General features: G+C 36.8%; 1 pseudogene; it reads right to left on the minus strand.

Moving 5' to 3' along the window:
* The window catches only part of LOC128208385 (EF-hand calcium-binding domain-containing protein 6-like), a 71,803-nt pseudogene that overhangs the window by 12,505 nt on the left and 38,552 nt on the right, over nucleotides 1-20,746 (minus strand).

Raw genomic sequence — 20,746 nt, forward strand, 5'->3', positions numbered from 1 at the left:
CAGATGGACGTACGGACTGACGGACGGTGCTATTGTAATATGCCAAACTTCGGGGCATAAAAATAAACACATACGAAAAGTCAAACATGATAATTCTACCGCTTCTTATAAAAGACATAATTATCGAGTCGTGCGAATGAAAAATAACATATAAATAAATCAAAATTATTACTTGTACACGGATATCTTGATAAAGTATGATTTATTTGCTCCCTGTCATTAATTTTGGTTTATTTGAGCAATACGTTATGACGTCAATGCTATTAAACAAATTATTTGTGCATGCATGTACTTAAAAGGTTTACAACTTAATTATCATACTCTCTTTTATTAACAGAATCTGATAAAAATCAATCATCATTTTCGATATTTGGATTCCCTCCTTAGTACTCGGCGTCCAGTTTCTAACTGCCTGAATGAACGCAAACTACCCGATCAACGATTCGTTTAAATTTTACCGCAATGCGACAGTAAGTTATATTTATTATTCAACTTTTTACTTTCATAAAGGGGGAAGTTTACATACTGTTTGGCGGTATACGAACGACAGTAGTATACGGTTTATGGAGCATACCGAACGTGCCATTGATCTATGTAGAGCAAACGATTCACTGAAAACACTTTGTAAGATACTGATTTACCTAAATAATACAATATTATATTCCACTCCATCAAGATGTTTTCATTAAAGTTCTGACTGTGACTCGCTTCAAACGACTCCGTTATAACACTCAAATTTGACAGCAATGTTCTTCGTGTACCGCTTGGCCGGGTAGAGAACTAGTTAAAACACTCATTAAGACAAAATGTGTTGACACTCTCCCCGTTTTCGAACGAAGTGCAAAACAGACCAGAGCTATCGTTAGAACAGCGATGAGACACAACCAGTGTTTAATGACTGACAGAAGAGAATCAATTTCAACTGCTTTCTTCTAGTTTTGTAACAGTGACTTTGATCCTAGGGGCCCCAAACACAATCCCATGGAAGTCCTCCATAAACTCTTCCTGCATATCAGGTTTGGTCACAGTATGTCAACCATAACTAACGTTTTTCAGTATCAAAGGATTATCTTTTTAGTAACATTGACCTTGATCCTAAGGGGCAATCCAATATAAGGTCCCCATAAACTCATCCCGTATATCAAGTTTGGTCACACTTTGTCAACCCTAACTTCTGTAATTCAGTATTAACCACTTTTCATTTCCTAGTAACACTGACCTTGACCCAAACACCATTTTCATGAAAGGTCTCTATAAACTTTTCATATATACCAAACTTGGTCGCAATATGTCGACCTTAACTTAAGCTGTTCAATACCAACCATTTAACTTTTAATAGGAACTTTGACCTTGATGTTGATCCTATTAGGCCTCAAACGCAATGCCATGAAAGGTGTCCATAAATGCTTCATGTGTACCAAGTTTGGTCACTATATGTCAAACCTAGCTTAAAGTATTCGATCCATAAGTTGACTTTGACGCTGCCTTCCGACAAGCCCGCCCGAACAATTACGCAAGTTATTCCAATTTCCCTTTGTGAAAACTAGTTAAGAATATAGAACCATCGGCCCTCCATATTCTTCCGACAGTCCACTTAAAACACACATAGCAGCAGCCTGTGATCACACAATAAACGACCGAGCGTAACCAACTACGTGTTTCGTTTGTTTTCCGAGTTACGGCTATCAGGTAAAGAATTTCTTGGTAGTGTGTCGTCAACTCTACCGGGGTAACCTTCCGGTCATAACATGGTCACTTGACCAAGCTGGCTCTCCCTGTTCATAAAACCAGAATCACAATCTCGTTGGAACGCTTTGACAAGGTGCACAAACCTTTCTTTTTGTGAAGATTCAAAATATATACCTCTTCAGTATCTGGTAAAAAGATGTGTGTTTTTTTCTGGATTTACCATAACAGAGTGACATTAAGGCACTGATATAAATTTGATTATATAACTTATATCTGAAAATGTCACATCATAGCTATTGTGCCTACAATAAATGTACATTTCAGTGGTAAAATCATACCCAGAATAGTTTTTCAAATTTGCCTTGGAAACAAAATGCACGGCCTTTGACTTGGCCACATACTCCTTTAGTAGGTATCGTTACAATGTGTCTATGCCAATTCCGAGACGGTGACAACGATATATAGATATATAAAATGACGATGATAATGAAGTTTGTTTTCAAATATGTGCCGATCAAAAACAACTAAACATCATTCATGAACGTATTTTCAACTACATAGAATTAAAATACTTCCGAAAAGAAATTGGCCAACTTCGAACAGTCAACTATTGCATTTTGTGATTTGAAAAGTACATTCAGACTTAACACTGATTTGTTAATATTTGATCAAATTAGGTTTATTGTACAATTCCAACACATAACTAGCGAATAAATGTTGTTCCGTGCACCTCAACGTCAGAAGCAAAACATACAATTCAGGAATCACCGGCAAAACATATTAATAATGCCGTCGAATGTATCACCTTTGCCTAACAACAATACCGGTATATACAATTCCAATTCCAGTGATAATATACTGGCTGTCGCAAGATGCCAGCAAGACGTCAGTATAGTACCTCATAAGAAATCGTCGTTATATAAAGGCAAAATGTTCACAATAGGACCATACATCCAAATGCCTTGAACAATACCTACACAACACTTGTAGTATTTTCTATAATACGTGTGTGTGTGACTTACATTTTATTGTGTTTGATTCGAAGACACTTTATAACATCATTTTTGCGATAGAAATTATAATTTTCAATCTTTCGAAAAGTAGTTCTTGTTCATTGAGATAATAAATGACGATGAAACAACCGTTACACGGAAACGATGATTTGTTTTAAGCGGTGCATTTACAATGAGTGTCAGTATAATTTGATGTTATGATTATTACAATGAAAAACAAACTCAAGCTAGAAAAAATATTTTATGTCTCAATTTTTTTATAAATAACAAAACAACGTAGCATTTAATGATGCAGTTGTTGAAACAAGTATGATTAATCAGTTAAAACAAATGGACATGTAAACACTAGTTTACAATGTTATGCTTTATGTCGTCCAAGTGAAAATATAATGAGAAAATGGCATGAGGATTTATGACACATGACTGCCGTAGATAAAGCTCAGTTTTTCAAATTCCTGACACGTGTTTGTCATTTGTACCCGTCTAGGTGACTCACTTGTTGTTCATCATCTTCACAAATTCTGAAGAAAAAATAACAGAAAATCAAGAGAATTAACTCATTCTCAATTGAAAGGTAACACTACCAGCGACATTATTATACTTGTGACAGTATACAAATACAAGTAATTCAAAACACTATTCGGCTATTTCTGTAGTTTTTTATATAAACATTACTAACACTTACTTACAAAAAATATCCGTAATGTATTTGTGAACATGTGTTTACATTTCCATTGTAAAATGTACAAAGTTTCAGACCAATGCCAACAAAATGGTGTTGAAATGATGGACATCTACCCTCGAAGTTGACCTGCCCAGCCCCGTCAATATTCTTCCTTTTCCCGGACACTTTCCCGCACAGTATACCTGCTCTTTCCCGTCAATGCTCACCCTCATCCCGGACACCTTCCCTCACAGTTGACCTGCCTGATCCGTCAATGTGCATCACCATGCCGGACATGTTCACTCACACTTCCCCTGCCCGACCCCATCAATATTCATCCCCATACCGGACATGTTCCGTCACAGACCTTCCCTTCCCTTTCGATGTTCACCCTCATGCAAGACACCAACCCTAATAGTTCGCCTGCCCATCCCCGTCAATGTTCACCCTCATCCTAGACACTTATCCTCATCGTTCATCTTCCCGTCCCCGTCAATATTCACCATTATCAAGGGCAGCAGCCCTCACAGTTGACCTGCCCGTCCCCATCAAAGTTCACCGTCAACCCAGACACCTTCCCTAACAGTTGACCTGTCGACCCCACCACTGTTCACTCTCATACCGGACACCTTCCCTCACAGTTGACATACCAGTCCCAGTCAATGTTAACCTTTATCTCGGATAACTAACCTCACAGTTAACTAGCCCGTCCCCACCCCAACATCCCGGACACCTTCCCTGACAGTTTACCTTCCTGTCCCCTTCAATAGTCATCCCCAGGACATGGTATCTATCGCCATAATTGAAATGTCTGTGCACGTCAATGTTCACCCTAATCCATCATTACCCTCAAAGCTGACCTGTCCGTCCTCGTCAATGTTCACCCTCATCGCAGACACCTACCTTCATAGATGACCTGGTCGACCCCGTCAATGTTCACCCTCATCCTAGACACCTACCCTCATAGCTGACTTGCCCTTTCCCATCAATTTCACCCCCAACCAAGAAACGTTCGCACATAGTAAATCTGCCCGTCCACGTCAATGTGCTTCCTCATACCTCATTACATTCACAGTCGACCTGACTGTGTTTGTCAATATTCACCCTCATCCAAGACAGGTACCCTCATAGTTGACCTGCCCGTCCCCGTAAATGTTCACCCTCATCCAAGTCAGCTATTTGCATTGTTGGCCTACCTATCACCGTCAATGTTCACCATCATCATCATCACAGACACTTTCCCTCATAGCTGACCAGCCCATCTCCGTCAAAAGTAAATCACACCACAGGGCACCTACCTTCATAGATGAACCGCCCGTCCCCGTCAATTTTCATCCTCATCCCGAATACCTGCTCTCAGACTTCACCTGCCTGTCCGCGTCTATATCCACCCCACTACCGGTCACAACCCTCATACTTGACCTGCCAGTCCCCGTCAATAGCCCTATATAACAGACCACGATTTGCCCGACCAGTCAATATCAACGACACTTGTTATCACCAACCTTTTAATTTTACCTGGCCGTACGCGTCAATATTTGCCCCTTCACCAGATATCTAACATTATAGCTGACCTACCGACTACAAATATTCACCACCATAGCGGAAACCAACCCACAAAGCTGACCTGCCAATCCTCGTCGATATTATTCCCAACACCTGGCACCTTACCCTAAAGTTGACCTACCCGTCCCTGTCAATATTTACAACCACCTCGTGCACCTACCCTCATTGTTGATCTGCCCGTCCTCGTCATTTTTAACCCGACAACTTGGCATCTTTCCTCATAGTTGACTAGCGCGTACCCTTCAATTTTCACCCCCCCCCCGTCCTATCCCGGACACTTAGCCTCATATTTGACCAGTGCGTCCCCGTCAATATTCACACCCCCATTTCAGAAACTTACCGTCATAGTTGACCTGACCGTCCCCGTCAATGTCCAACTCGCGGACCGTCTCGTCCACCAGAACCTGCCAGTTCTCGCAAAGTTTACTAGACGGGCCCCTTAAATATTCGCTCCATTCTAGCATTCAAGACACCAGGCACTTACCTTTATAGGTGACAAACCCGTCCCCGTCCAACTTACCTTCATAATTGACCTGACCGTCCCCGTCAATGTCCACCTTGCGGATCATCTCGTCCACCTTCTCATCCGTCAACTTTTCCCCGAGATTTGTCATCACATGCCGGGTCTCAGCCGCACTGGAAAAACAGGAATTAATGTAGTTGTTACATCAAATACTTAAAGTCCTTTTCTGCTAATCACATTCACTGTATAATTTCAGATTCAAAACAGTTATCCCGATTGCCAATGTATTTTATTTAGAAACGGACCTGCAATGCACCAAAAAATAACAAGATTGAAAACATATGCTTCTGTGTGCGTGTCTCATATTCATAATTCTAGCAATGAAACAGCACATATGTACAGAAGAGTGCCAGCTCCGACACCCACCTAATAAAACCATTGCCGTCCTTGTCAAATTCTTGGATGGCTTCCTTAATCTCCTCCTCACTGTCCGTGTCCTTCATTTTCCGTGCCATTATCGTCAGGAACTCGGGGAAGTCGATCGTTCCGTTACCTGGAGCATTCAAAACGGCATTGAGTCATGTAGCAGTACTAAGCAAATGTTGAAAATTTGGGTGTTTTTCAATGATTGCTTTGTAATTTTTCACAAAAAAGTAATTAACGAAGAGACCTCGTAACATCGTTAGAATCACATGATCTGATAATATCGATAATCACCTGATATCATTAATATCTAGTGACGTGATGTCATTCGGATGAACACGTAATTGCATCAGGTCCACATGGCATTATAGGGGAAATATCACACTGAATAACGTGCCTTACAACATGCTCTGTAATATAACGCGTGACACACAATGCATATACATGGCACTACAACACCGCATTACTTACCGTCAGCGTCTACTTCATTGATCATGTCCTGTAACTCGGCCTCGGTCGGGTTCTGTCCAAGGGACCTCATGATGGTGCCAAGCTCCTTGGTGTTGACGGTTCCATCTCCGTCCTTGTCAAATAGGCTGAACGCCTCCTTGAACTCTGGGGGAACAAATATCACTGTTAAATTCTTAGTACCTATAAGCATAACCAAAACTATGAACTAGCACAAATGCCGATATTGTGTCGGGGTGCATCTTTTCTTGAGGTAAACAAAAATAGCTTAAAAACGAAAAGTTAATTAAGAGCAGTGGTATCTAGCTTGAAACAACATTAATTAAGCTACTTAACCTTCGTTCGATGAAAAAAGTTCAAAATGTAGTTTACCGTACCAGCAATTTGTTCTTCTGCTAGTTGTTCAGCCTGAAACAGAAATGTTAATGCAATACCTTGGAGCGTTTCAATACAAGAGGTCGGTTTTGGTTTATATTTAAAAAAATATCGTTGAAATGGTATTATTGATCAGTTGTTATGTTTATGACAGCAGTTCTTAATTAAGTAAATAAATGTTTAGCAATAAAACGTTGGCAGCACCGGCACGATCGGATGACATCTCCACCCCAATGCAATCCAATATCTCAAAACACATGTCCGAGGTAATATCCACAAACACTTCAATCACTCGGCTATTCAACTGTCACATCACTATCAACCACTGCCAGAGATCGCCACAATAAAAAAAACACGTATACGGATTCGTGTAATCGATAGTGACAGTGATTAAGTGTGCTTTACGTTATTAGTTCCATGAATAAAACTCACATTTACCAGTTCAACCGTTTACTTATTTTTACCTAACCGTCTCCGTTATTTTTCACATAATGACGCGTGAATTAATTAATTCATACGTCATTTATATTTTGGATTGCACATGTATACTTAATCGGTATTTTTGTCTAGTTGCTTATGTGAGTGTGGGTTCGTTGAAATTTAAACGTTAACATGGTTTGCTGTTTTAATTCAGAAGTAGTTTGAAGGTTTATAATAAAGGGAATATCATGTTAGCCGGTTCAACCGACTAACATAACATTCCCTATATATATGATTGGGTGAATTGAATGCAGGCTAGAGTTAGAAGTAAATATAAAATTAATAAAATATAAGAAAAAAGGTTTTTTAGAGTCATTAAGCCAAAATAATTCCCTTTAAAAATCGAAGAACTCATTCAAATGAGGTACAAACGTATATATTATACCTGCAGCCTCCAAACAATATGAACATGACACACAAAATTTATAAGCACAGCATCCATTACTAATTTAGAAAAGGTTAATAAGACAAAATCCATTGATTTAATTTAAATTGTAGGGAGGGCGGGTTCAAATTTTAACTATAAACATTGATCGCTCAACAATTAAACTATGAACAATATTAAGTGTGGTAAAATATTAAAAAAAAACTTTAAACACTAGTCAACCGCTGGTTTACCACGGCCGAGTATCTGTTTAAAAAGATAGTTTGTTTACAGTTTGGTACCCTAAATGCAATATTGGAATACCTGTTTACACAAAGACGATCAAGAATTTTGATATCAAAAATGAACACTTCCGAAACAGTTCTTCCTATTATTTCCGGAACGAAAATTAAACCTTAAAAAGATATTTCTTGAGTGTTAATGCTAAAATTGAGTTACATGAATTTTCTATTTCAATCTGACATTGAAATATATATATATATATATATATATATATATATATATATATATATTATGATCACGGAATATAATACATGATCATGGAAAAGCATAAATGATCATTCTTGGAATAGCATAAATGAGTATTCCTGGAATAACATAAATGAGTATTCCTGGAATAGCATAAATGATCCTGGCATGGTCCTGGAATAGCATAAATGGACATGGCATTGTCATGAAATAGCATAAATGACCCTGAAAAAAGCATAAATCATCACGAAAGTACTTTCAGGGTTTAAATTAAGACAATATAACATGCTGTTTCGAGCAAAGAAATGCAGAAACGAACAAAACAGATAGTTTATTGCGACATGTTCTTAGTAACCACATATATGAAACAAAGACCGCAAAAACATTTCGGCTGAATACCTTAAACCTGAGAATTCCCGCCCAATTTAAAAAGGACATAGTTATGAAGTCGTGCGAATAAATAATAACAGATAAAAAAATCAAAATCATTACTTGTACATGGATACCTTCATAAAGTATCCTTGTATCATTTATTAAATTTTGGATTATTTTATAAGCTATGCTTGATAATGTTAATGTTCTTAAACAAATAATTTTCGCATGTTTATACTAAACTGTTTTTAATGTAAATTCTAATCCGCATACTTTCTTTAATTAAGATAGCCAGGAATAACCTACTCAACATTTTCGATATTGAGATTCACTCGTGGTGAGTCCTCGGCGTCTGGTTTCTAACTGACTGAATGAACACTGCAAACTACCCAATTACCGATCAAATATTGCCGCAATGCGACAGTTTTCCACGTTTGGGTTAGCGAATAGAGGAATATTGATTTTCCTTTTATATTAGAGAGGTGACGAGGTACTACGTTCGTGTAGCTCACTTTTGGCGGTAAAGTCGGCGTGGAAGTCATTCACCGATGGGTCTTCGAAAAGGCTAATTCGTTTTTTTCAAAGTTTTTTAGATCCTACAAAATATAAACTTTAATCGTATGATTATTATAAGTTTGTAACATATGTTGCTCATAGCCGGTTGTTACCAATGTGTTGTTTTTGGACGGTGCCCCTCAGGGCCCATCCTAAGTAGGCACATCAGCCGATTCAACTACCAGCCAAAGCACGCCAGTGCGCTCAGTAAGTAGTTCGAATCATTGTTTTGAATACACAGCTGATTTAAATTGGCTGTTACATAGTTTTTTTTCTAAAATATCTGGGCGAATAATGAGAAAAGTGGGTCATGTATAAATTATTGACAATTGGTACTAAAATCAAATATTTATATTGATAAATCATTTCGCCAATATCGCCAACTACATGTAAATAGTTCCACTACATTAATACAAAATTGCATTCGGAGCTCCTCGGCCATTTTATCGAAAAAAATGGCCGAAGAGCTCCGAATGATCAGCTGACATGAAAAATAAATCCGTAAATGTTTTGAACTGAATACTGAAGTACATTGTTGCTAAACAGAATTAATTCAATACTTTGAACTATCGAAATATTTTTAAATATATATCATACTGTAGACTCTTTAAGTGGAATCATCAAAATATGATGATTTAATGACACGACCCAAAATGACCGGGTTTATCCAAGATGGCGGACGAATCAACACATGTCCGTGGAATTTCCGATGTCAAATGGGATTTAAGGCATCAAACTAGAGTTTTACAATGGATTGTTAGTGCTAAAAAGGAGAATTAAAAATAATTAATTGAATAACATCATCACCTTATGGTCATATTGGCTGAATTTAACGCAATACAATTAATGACTGGTGAAAGGTCACCCACTACTAAAAGAACGTTGCAGTAAAACACGGAAATACGAACTTCAAAACACAATAACGTCGTTTTGCTTGGTGCCATTAGTAGATGTTAATAATTGCTGCAAATATTGATGTGAAAAATAATGATAATAACTCGAAACAACTTGCATTCTGTGTCACAGTTGTCATCTTTCCTCATAAAACATATATTACAGACAATACAGTACAGTAGGGTATTTCTTTAAAATTGTGATATTAATGCACCAGTCAATTGTAACCACTGCCACCCCAGGTCCGGGGATATACAGGGAATAGCCGGTGAAATGGGTCATGTTTTTGCTTTTCAGGTGGCCCCGCATTGCCGGGTGAATGCGGTGGTTTTGTCTGCTTTAAATATAGCGGGTAACTGGCCTTACCTACGGTCCCTGGGGTGCAGGGACCTTGGCGGTGATTTTACCAACTGTTCGTCCCCGCATGGCATGGCATTTAGCCGGTGTTGGCTGTACAGTGTACTGAAAGTCAGAGTCCCCGCTATTCCCCAGATCGGGGGGGGGGGGCGTTATAATTGACTGACCAGTGCATAATTTGGTTCCCTTTATGCCATGTTGATCTGATTCATACCATTGTTAAATATTTTCTTCAACTGTAACACTTCAATATTAAACACTGCATTGCAAAATAGAAACACAAAAGTTTCACATAATTTTTCTCCCACCTCAGATAAGAAGATCCATTAATTTAACCATGCTAGAAATTCTTATCTTGCCCACGGGCGAAGATAAAATGCCCGTATGGAACTTCTTTTAATGGTCACCACATTGTAATTACCTCCTTTGTTGAAGACTGTCGTCTGTAGCGCATCATGGAAACCTTGTCTTGTGGCAATATTTAGAACGCGAGTTAATTATTTCTCGCTTCAAATGTCACCAGAAAACAGTTTTCACGCAGCTTTCAAGAAATAATGCTTCACTCTTCTTAGAACTATTTAAAGACCGATCAGACCATTAACATACTCAGAATCACTGCGCGAATATCCATGACAACCACGAATTATTGCATATCCGTACGCAATCATTTCATTAAGTACAAAAGAGTTCCGGCAAAAAAATACATTTTTACTTAATTTTGTTTAACTGAGGTGGGAGAAAAAGCATCTACCATAGCCGCTCGTGTAAGATAAGTTCATCCCGACCCTCGCGCAGGATGTTTTGCGGAAACTCGGTAAACCTCGTTTCCGCAAAACACCCTACGCTCGAGTCGGAATGAATCTTACACTCTCGGCCATGGAAGATACTTATAATCTTGAGCCAATATCATTGTTTAATCACACAAGTGTGTATAATTACACAAGTGTTTCATTAAACACTTATTCTGATCAGCTTCTGTCAACATAGCATTGCCAATTTGGAACTATCTAGCTGATGCGCGTCATCTTGAAGCTCAATATACATCAAGTCGAAAATTATAGACGTGATCAATAGTACTAGTGTTCACTACGTGACGTGCCATATCAAAAAATGGTAAAAATCATTCAATGTACAATTATTTGAACTAAATAAACTTAGTGCTTGAAATGTCATTCTTGGCTAGGAGAAGAAGTTGGATGTGGACATTAAGAATCGTCAAAACAAAACTTTTCAAAGACTCTGAAGTTGCTGTTTATTTGGACTAGTCAAGTATGAAACGTTTCAACAAGATAAAGTTACTTTAAATGATCCTGGCATAATGACACGGAGCTAGCCTGGCTGTATTATCTGGACGGTGCTAAGCCCCTGGTGAGCCTTAAATGCCTTGATTTGAAATCTGACACTTATTATTCTCTATCATTCACTACACATTTTTCAGGTAAGTGTAAATTACAGTATTTTCTTGTATGTTAAAATTAACAATTGAAAAAGATAATGCATAACGATAAAGTTGCTATAAATGATCCTGGCATTAGGACACGGAGCTAGCCCGGCTGTATTATCTGGACAGTGCAAAGCCCCTGGTGAGCCTTAAATGCTTAGATTTGAAATATGCCACTTAGGCCAGAGTTTTTTTTATTTTTCGTTTTACGGGAGCGCCGTACCTAAATTTTGCAAAACCAAAAAAAAGAAAAAGATTCAAATTCCTAACTTTATTTTTATTTTTTCCGCCGCCAGTTTCTTCGATCTCCGATAGAAAATAAAATTTAGTGTTATTTAACCTAACGCTAATTTCACAATAACAAAAAATGTTCCACGATGGCGGAAGTCGGCAATAATTGCTATAAAGTTAACTGAACTATGTTTCATTGTTTTGTGATATCATATGCATATTATATGTCATGATGAAAATAAAACTTGAAACTTGCTTGATATCATCATCTAAGCGCTTGGAAGGAATATGGCTGCCTTTTACGAAATTTTAAAGTGGATTTAGTTTGAAGACTGATACTGTTGTTCATAAAATCGTGGCGTTTTTTTGTGATATCGGAACGGAATTGTATTTTCTTTCTATCGAAGCATAAAATCACTTAAATATTTCTGTGTGTAGACCTGTTTACAAGGGGACACACTGAAAATTGGAATTTGCTGTACAGTTTCTTACTACAGAAAAAGACGAGAATGTGACATTGGATTTGGCCTGTTTGTCTATAAGACAATTAAGTTATACCAACATATTGCATACCATTTTAAAGGGCATTGACTCCTCTTTTCATGTCACCTATTTTAAAATGGATTGTTTGTATGTTGATTAAGAAACTTAAAAAAAATCTGGACTCGACCGTAAAATCTGGTAAGTTTGAGTTACATATCTTGTTTCTTTCTTGTATATCAGACAATAAATTTCCTCAAGACGCAACATCCTCCGCATATCTGGAGTCCCTGAAGTTAACCAAACACCAGTAGGAAACACCGCTTTCGAGTCTAACAAAGAGGACACTGATGATTATGTCCTCACCTTTTGTGCTAAACTTGGTGTCTCAATGGATAAATGCGACATCGACCGATCACATCGCACAGGCAAACAGAACAAGGGTCCGCGCGATATTATCGTCAAGTTTGCCACATACAGAGCTCGAGAACGCTTATACAAATCTCGTGCACTTGCAAAGGACAAGGGCTACAAGAACATCTTCGTCAACGAAGATCTAACGAGGGAGCGCTCGCGACTTTTTTTCCTGGCTAGGCAACAAGTCAAATCCAAACGTATACTCAGTACAGACTCACGATGGAACAATTTTAATCAAAATGCCTGGAAGCAGTTTTGTTCACCGTGTGAGTACAGAAGACGACCTCAATAAGCTTCTGTACTATGTGTGACGCTTTAATTGATGACCAGTGTATCTCAGTAAAATGACCACTTACATCGATACTCTTTAATCCTTTTCATTGTGGTGTACGAGTATGTCTGTCTCGCTTTGATGAATTTATTGTGCATATACTATTTACCTGTGCCTTAATTCATACCTGTCGATTTAGTATAGCATGTTGTATCGGTTTTGTTAATCTTTAAGATAGTATCTATGCTAACATTGGGTTAAATTTATTTATTTTTATTTTTTTAAATTATCATTTATTTATTTTCCCTTAAAACGCGATGTTTAACCACTCATTATTCACATTTAAACTTGTGTAAGATCTTTTCATTAAAAATTGTTAAAGTCCTTTTAAACTTAAGGTTATCTGACTATAGGTTGTTTACTCATTAATGGTACTGCGTGTTGTATTGCGTAACTATGTATAAGTATGTATATATATATGTGAGTTTGCCAGTGTCTGTCAAGTTGTATACAATATTCATGTTTATGCTTTAATGTAAACATTTATAAAAATATCTCAATTCATTTGCCCTCATACATAGCATTTTACCTGTTTTGTCATATAGATAGAAACCTATGCGATACTTCACGGATACTCGTAATAGTTACGGCATCTTCATAGTGTGTATATGTACTGTACTGTACTATTGATGATTACTTGATTTTACTTATATATCTCGTTTGAACAACATCTATTTCAATTTTAAGTAAACTGCGGATCTTTCAAGAAAATATGTTAAATAGATTATGACTTAAAGTGTTTAGGTATCCTTTGTGTCTATGTACAAACTGACATGTTTAAATTTATGCTATCAACTTGTACATACGATTGATTACCATTTAGTGTAAATTAATGTTCAATTCCTTATGAACACAGTTTAAACTCTTCGATGAAAATATTAATTACTATTACAGCAATAAGTTCGTTCGGCTGTAGGTGTTAAACACTTTTCTCTTTTTTTTTGCATCAAATATGTTTTCCTGTTGTTGTTTTCTTCTAGTTGAATAACCACTTTACCGGTCAATTGTACAGCTATAATAATAATATTTTCGATCTCATTTAAAACAGATATTTTTTTTTAATCATCGGCCTGCAGGAACGCTTCCCCAATGCTTACTTGTGAATTGCATTTATAACTGTTTTCTTTTCTCTCTCTTCTCTCTCTTCTCTCTCTATACAGTTTCTGTGTTATTTGGTGGTTAGAGTCGAATCATGTCTTTTTTGTCCAGCTGAATATTTACAGTATAGTTCTGAGAGGCATGACAACCGTAGAAATGTATTTGTTTTTACTTTTGCGCATATCTTGACTGCTCGTAATATACCATCAATAATTGCCATGCCTAAGTACTGTCTATATGTTCAATTCCCATTATTTTTGACAATATTTTTCGCATTAGTTATAGTTCAAAATAGTCATAGCAGCTACTCAGTCAAATTAAATATTGTTCATTCGAACAACATTCACTTGTCTATGTCCGATGGAGCCCGGTCTTATCTTCCAAGTGAAACGTATCGTAATAATGCTTGTTTTGCGAAAAAAATAAAGGAAGTTTTATTTTCCACGGTTATACTAGCTTGGCTGTACACTATTATTTTATTGTCCGGAGATATTCACCCAAATCCTGGTCCTAGTCCAAACTACCTATCCCTTATACACTACAATATTCAAAGTCTTTTACCGAAATTGGATTTACTTACAACTGAGCTAGCCTCCTTTGATATTCTTACCTTTTCGGAAACGTGGTTAGCTTCTTCAATATTAGACGACCAAATTCTTATTCCTGGATTTTCGCGGCCGGCCCGGCGAGATCGTTGCGGTGACTCGTATGGCGGTGTTGCCGCTTATATCAAAGAAGGTATCAATTTTAAAAGAAGAAACGATTTAGAATTAAATGATATCGAGTGTCTTTGGTTGGAAATTAAAATCCGCACAACTAAGCGTATTCTGCTTGGTGTCTTCTATCGCCCTCCTAATTCAGGTAACAACTACTTTAATAACATTGAAAACTCAATAGGTTTGGCGAGAGAAAGCGGTATTGATGATATTATTGTAACAGGTGATTTCAATCTTAACATTCAAGTTAATAATTCAGGGCGTAAGATTCATTCTCTGTCACAGCAGTTTGGCTTTGAGCAATGTATCTCAGAACCAACACATTTTACTGAGCATTCGTTCTCAATTATTGACCTCTTATTCTTCCCTAACTCAAACTCTCTTGTCCATAGTGGTGTTGGTGAGCCTTTTCTCGAGCAAAACTTTCGATTTCATTGCCCTGTATTTGGAATTTTTAGATACCAAAAATCAGTACAGAAGTTCTCTCGTCGTAAAGTATGAAAATATGATATTGGCAATTATGTACAATTACGACAGAAGCTTTCGGATACTGATTGGACAACTGTTAGAAATGCTAATATAGATCTGTTTACCTCTAATCTAACACGAACTATTACTGATATTGCCGGCAGTTGTATTCCGAGCAAGGTAGTAAATATTTATCCAAATGAACCTCCTTGGATGAACGCTAGCATTTAATCAAAAATCCGGCAACGAAAACGTGCCTTTAGAAAAGCTAAACGCTCAAATAATCCGACACATTGGACAAGGTTCCGCAGCTTGCGAAACGAAGTAGTTGCTCTCGTCCGTAGTTCTAAATCACTTTATTTTGATAAACTTGCTTCGAATCTCAAATCCAGTGAGCTCATTTCAAAGGACTGGTGAAAAACTTTAAAATCATTCATCACTCCGACAACATCAAGGGGCATTCCGTCACTAGTCAATCCACTTGATGGTAAACTTGTTACGGATGAACAACATAAGGCGGATATTCTCAATGACTTTTTTGTCCGCCAAACATACGATGACGACTCCAGTCAAGCTGTTCCCCAACACGAAATTAGAGCTGAACAAGGAAAACTAGAATCCTTAATCATTTTACCATCTGAGGTTGAGGATGCAATTAATTGTCTCACGACAGGTAAAGCATCGGGCCCAGATGGCATTAATAATCGTATCCTACGTGAAGCATTTGTCCAACTTAGCCAACCTTTATGTGAATTGTTTAATGTTTCACTTAATTCTTCGGTTATGCCATTAGAATGGAAATGTTCAAATGTCTGCGCCGTCTTCAAAAAATGGTGATCCTTCAAACCCCTCTAACTATCGCCCAATCTCTCTTCTTAATACAATGGAAAAGGTCTTTGAAAGAATTGTATTTAAACATGTATTTAATTTTCTTCGTGATTCACACTTCTTTACCAGTTTCCAATCAGGTTTTATGCCCGAGAACTCTACTGTTAACCAGTTAACTTATCTCTATAATACATTTTGTCAAGCTCTCGACGATGGACTTGAAATAAGAGTTGTCTTTTTCGATATAAGTAAAGCCTTTGATAAGGTTTGGCATCGTGGTCTATTGTACAAACTTGAACAAGCAGGACTTTCTGGTCGTATACTGTCTTAGTTTTCCAATTACTTAGGAAATAGGTCTCAGCGCGTTGTAATTCCAGGAGCTACTTCCTCATTATCTGAGATTAAAGCTGGAGTCCCACAGGGATCAATTCTAGGTCCTCTTTTGTTACTCGTATACATCAATGATATTGTTAAGGAGGTTGATTCAAATATAAACCTTTTTGCGGATGATACGAGTCTCTTTGTTATTGTCGACTCCCCTCAGTCTACAGCCTTAAAAATACAGAATGATATTAGCAAAATATCTCTCTGGGCCGACAAATGGCTCGTTAAGTTCAATCCATCAAAATCAGAATCAATGGTCATATCTCGTAAAAGAAATAAACCCATTCACCCACCAGTGAATATGTTCGACACAGCTATTCCTTCTAATAAATCTCACAAACACCTTGGCATTTTTCTCTCTGATGATTGCAGTTGGCATGCTCATATTAACTACATCAAAGATAAAGCCTGGTCCAGAGTTAATATAATGAAACGTCTTCGTTATCTACTTGATAGGCGGTCTCTGGAGGTAATATTTCTTTCCTTTATCAGGCCTATCTTGGAGTATGCAGATGCTATCTGGGATAATTGTACACAATACGAAAAAGACGAACTGGATAAAATACAAACGAATGTGCACGTATAGTTACTGGTTGTACTAGACTTGTTACTCTGCATTTACTACAAATTAAATCTGGTTGGGAAACTTTAAGTACTAGACGCGAGAAACACAAACTTCTTCTCTTCTTTAAAATGAAAAATGGTTTTACGCCAGATTACTTGTCGGTTTTGGTTCCCCAGACAGTAGGACAAGCTTCATCAAGAACACTTAGAAATTCATCCAATATATCTAGTTTCCAAGCCCGCACATCTTTGTTTATGAATTCATTCCTTCCTTCTACAATATCTGCATGGAATTCTCCTCCAGTTGACGCAAAGGCTATAAACAATATCGTTGGTTTTAAATCATACCTCTATTCTGATAAGCCCAAAACACTTAGAATATTTTATTACGGGAAACGCCGGCTTCAGGTCCTGCACACTCGCCTACGCAACGATTGTAGTTCCCTGAATCACCATCTCTATGTTAAAAATATTGTTCCCTCACCATTTTGCATGTGTGGAAGACAGGAGACTACATACCACTATCTCTTTATTTGTTCTCTCTTTACTGAACGAAGGCAAAATATGTTTAATACTGTTCAATTTCTAACTGAAGTTACCCTCCGTTGCTTACTATATGGTGATGACACACTGACTGAAGAGCAAAATAATACTCTGTTTGATGCAGTTCATCGTTTTATTTATTTGTCAAAAAGATTTGAAAGCCAGTGATCGACTCAAACCACCAACACTCACACATCTTTTACTTTGCCTCTCCTTCTTTTCTTCTTCGTTCTTTCTCATACTATATTTTTTTCTACCTCAATACAGTTGATTTATTTAGAATAAAGTTGTTGTTTTTTTTCTACAATAATTGTTTTTGCGTTTAACGTCTATCATTCAATTGCCTAAATTTTAAACATTATTTAATATGAGCTTGTATATTAATATGATTATAACTCCATCACTAGTATCCGCTTCAAATGCTAATTGTAATTTATCATAACAGGGAAAGGAACTCTTTTAGTTTCCTCAGATGTGTTGTTTATCTCATTATATATACCCACAATGATATTAATCAACATTTTAGACACAAACAATGAGCCAGATGTCTTTGGTTTTGCCAGTGCAAGTTTCAGTGACTATTCAAAACACTACAAAAGTGTATATTAAAATCATGCACATATATAAATATATACAGAATTGATTAAATTATCATCATGTGAAAATGACAGCTTGTTTTGCCTTTATAATACAGACTATTGTTGCATCATTTAATCAATTACCAGTTATTTGCAAATATTTAGGTCCTGAGTGAGAATTGTTTATATTTATATGTTAAATCTGCGTTAGGAAGTCTGGATTTTTTTTCACTTAACGCTTTTTTTCACATATATCCAATATGGCTGCCGCTGTTTCTGCTACAGCGGGGCTGGCCATTTCTCGGCCACCGGCCAAATGTCGTTGGCTGTTTTCTGGCCGTTTCTTGGCCAAATATGGGCTGCTCTGTTTAGACACCGGCCAGAAAACGACCCGGCCAATGTTCAGCCAGTTTATGGCCAAATCTATGGAAATTGCTGGGAGATGGCATTCTTTTTTAGGTTTTCATTGAGACAAGCCGCATTTTTAGTTTTATATAATTATTTTAAAAACTTTGGATTTTTGGCAAAATGTTTGATAGTTTTACAAAGATTTAAAACGAATAACATTTATGCTGCGGCTGTCATTTTATTTTCTACAAACTTGGAACATTTTGGCATTTATTCTTGTTAAGAAATACATAACTTAGATAGTATTTAACTTGAGAAATTTTGGACTTTCTGAAAGTATGGACACTACAAATATATTTGAAGAAGTTGTAATTTTTAAAATGTTGCTGTGGCGGAACACTATAATACAACAGGCAGTATGGAGTACAAAACAAGTGTGCACAACTTCAAAACATGCATTGTATAAAAAAAATAATCAAAAAAAAATTATATATATGGAAAATCCATCTTATTTGTATTCTTTTTTCTCGACACTCATTTTTCGACATCTTTTTCTTTTTTACTCCCTCCTCCTGGTGCTTATTTTTGAAAAAATTCCCGTAAAACGAAAAATAAAAAAACTCTGGCCTTATTATTCTCTGTCATTGACTACACATTTTTCGGGCAAGTATAAATTACAGTATTTCATGTATGTTGAAATTAACAATGGTAAAAGATAATGCATAACTTAATTGTGCATGCTGGGGATATTAATAATGTATACATGTATGTAGCTTTGCGGATATTTACAGTGTTTAAATAGCCCAAAAAGGTCTTAATCAATGAAAAAAAATAATCAAAATACTAGAATGTAGACAGGATTTTGACATTTTTTGGCAATTAATTAAATTTAAGGGCGAGGACGGGCTGTACTGAATGTTACGCACAAATGTGAGAGGCTATGGGATGTGGAATCCTTGTAACCGTAGGGGGTTAAAGGGGGGGGGGGCTGCTCACCACAGAAAAATGCAACATGGAACTAACATGTTAAGCATTGATTTGTATTTGTCGGAATTTATAGGTTCGAGGCCGATGACTGTAGTTACCAAGTGATTTTTAAGGCTCTGTTAGCTATCTAACACAGAGAAACAATGCTTTCTATAGCTGATCTTCCCTTTAAGGTTTTATTCTTATGTCAAAACATAGCTTTGCCCTCGACTTTGATTCCATGTTTGGCCATTTATTTTCATTTTTCAAATTGATGTTACGCATGTGCGTCATTGCGTAACGCTGGCTACGCACCTGAAATTGTTCTGTTGCAATTTTGGGCAAATTATTCTCATTGGTATGCCTATCAAGCATAAAACATGTATGTCTTCATTAAAAAGATCAATAAAAACAAGCCATATTACTGAAATGTTCAAGGCCAACAGATCCCTTCAGAGAAAATCATGCATAGCTCTTTTATATACATATATTCTCCCTCCAAACAGAGACCTGGTAATTTGCATATTTAATCCAGGACATCCACATACTATGAATGCACTTCTCCTTTGGCAGAATGTTACATTACCCTTTAATATTCGTTATTTCAATTTATTTCTGAAGACAGCATGAACTATGATAGAAAAGGAGTGTCAGTAATTCAGTCTGACAGCCTGTGATTTTTTTTTTCAATCAGAAGGAAATTTTGCAATTTTAACATGGCCATGTTTTAACATGCTTGCACAGTATGTGAATTGTGATCAAAATTGTGCTTGTTTAATTTTGTGGTAATGCGTATATCTTGGACTTGACATATTTCTTAGTTACCGCATGGCCTGTTCCAAAGGATAAAGCATTTGGAAATGTCAGTTCAAACCTGACAAATATGAAATTCTTTTCCTTAATTCAATTTTGATATTTTCAAAACACCCTATTTTTTAAAAACTTGTTTTAAAAGATGTTTATGGATAAGAAGAATCTAAATTTGAACATCAATTTGTTAACACTAAGAAATAATGAGCCCTTAAAGCTTCACTCTCACAGATTGGCTATTTTAACAGCTTCTTTTATTTTTTGTTTGTGAAAGAGCGAATTATTGCGTAAATATGTGCAAACCAATGATATAAGATATCAGACAAAATATCAGATCTTAGATTTTCATATTTACGTTCAAAAATTGTTGT

Source organism: Mya arenaria, chromosome 11 (genome assembly GCF_026914265.1).
Source record: "Mya arenaria isolate MELC-2E11 chromosome 11, ASM2691426v1".
NCBI lineage: Eukaryota > Metazoa > Mollusca > Bivalvia > Myida > Myidae > Mya > Mya arenaria.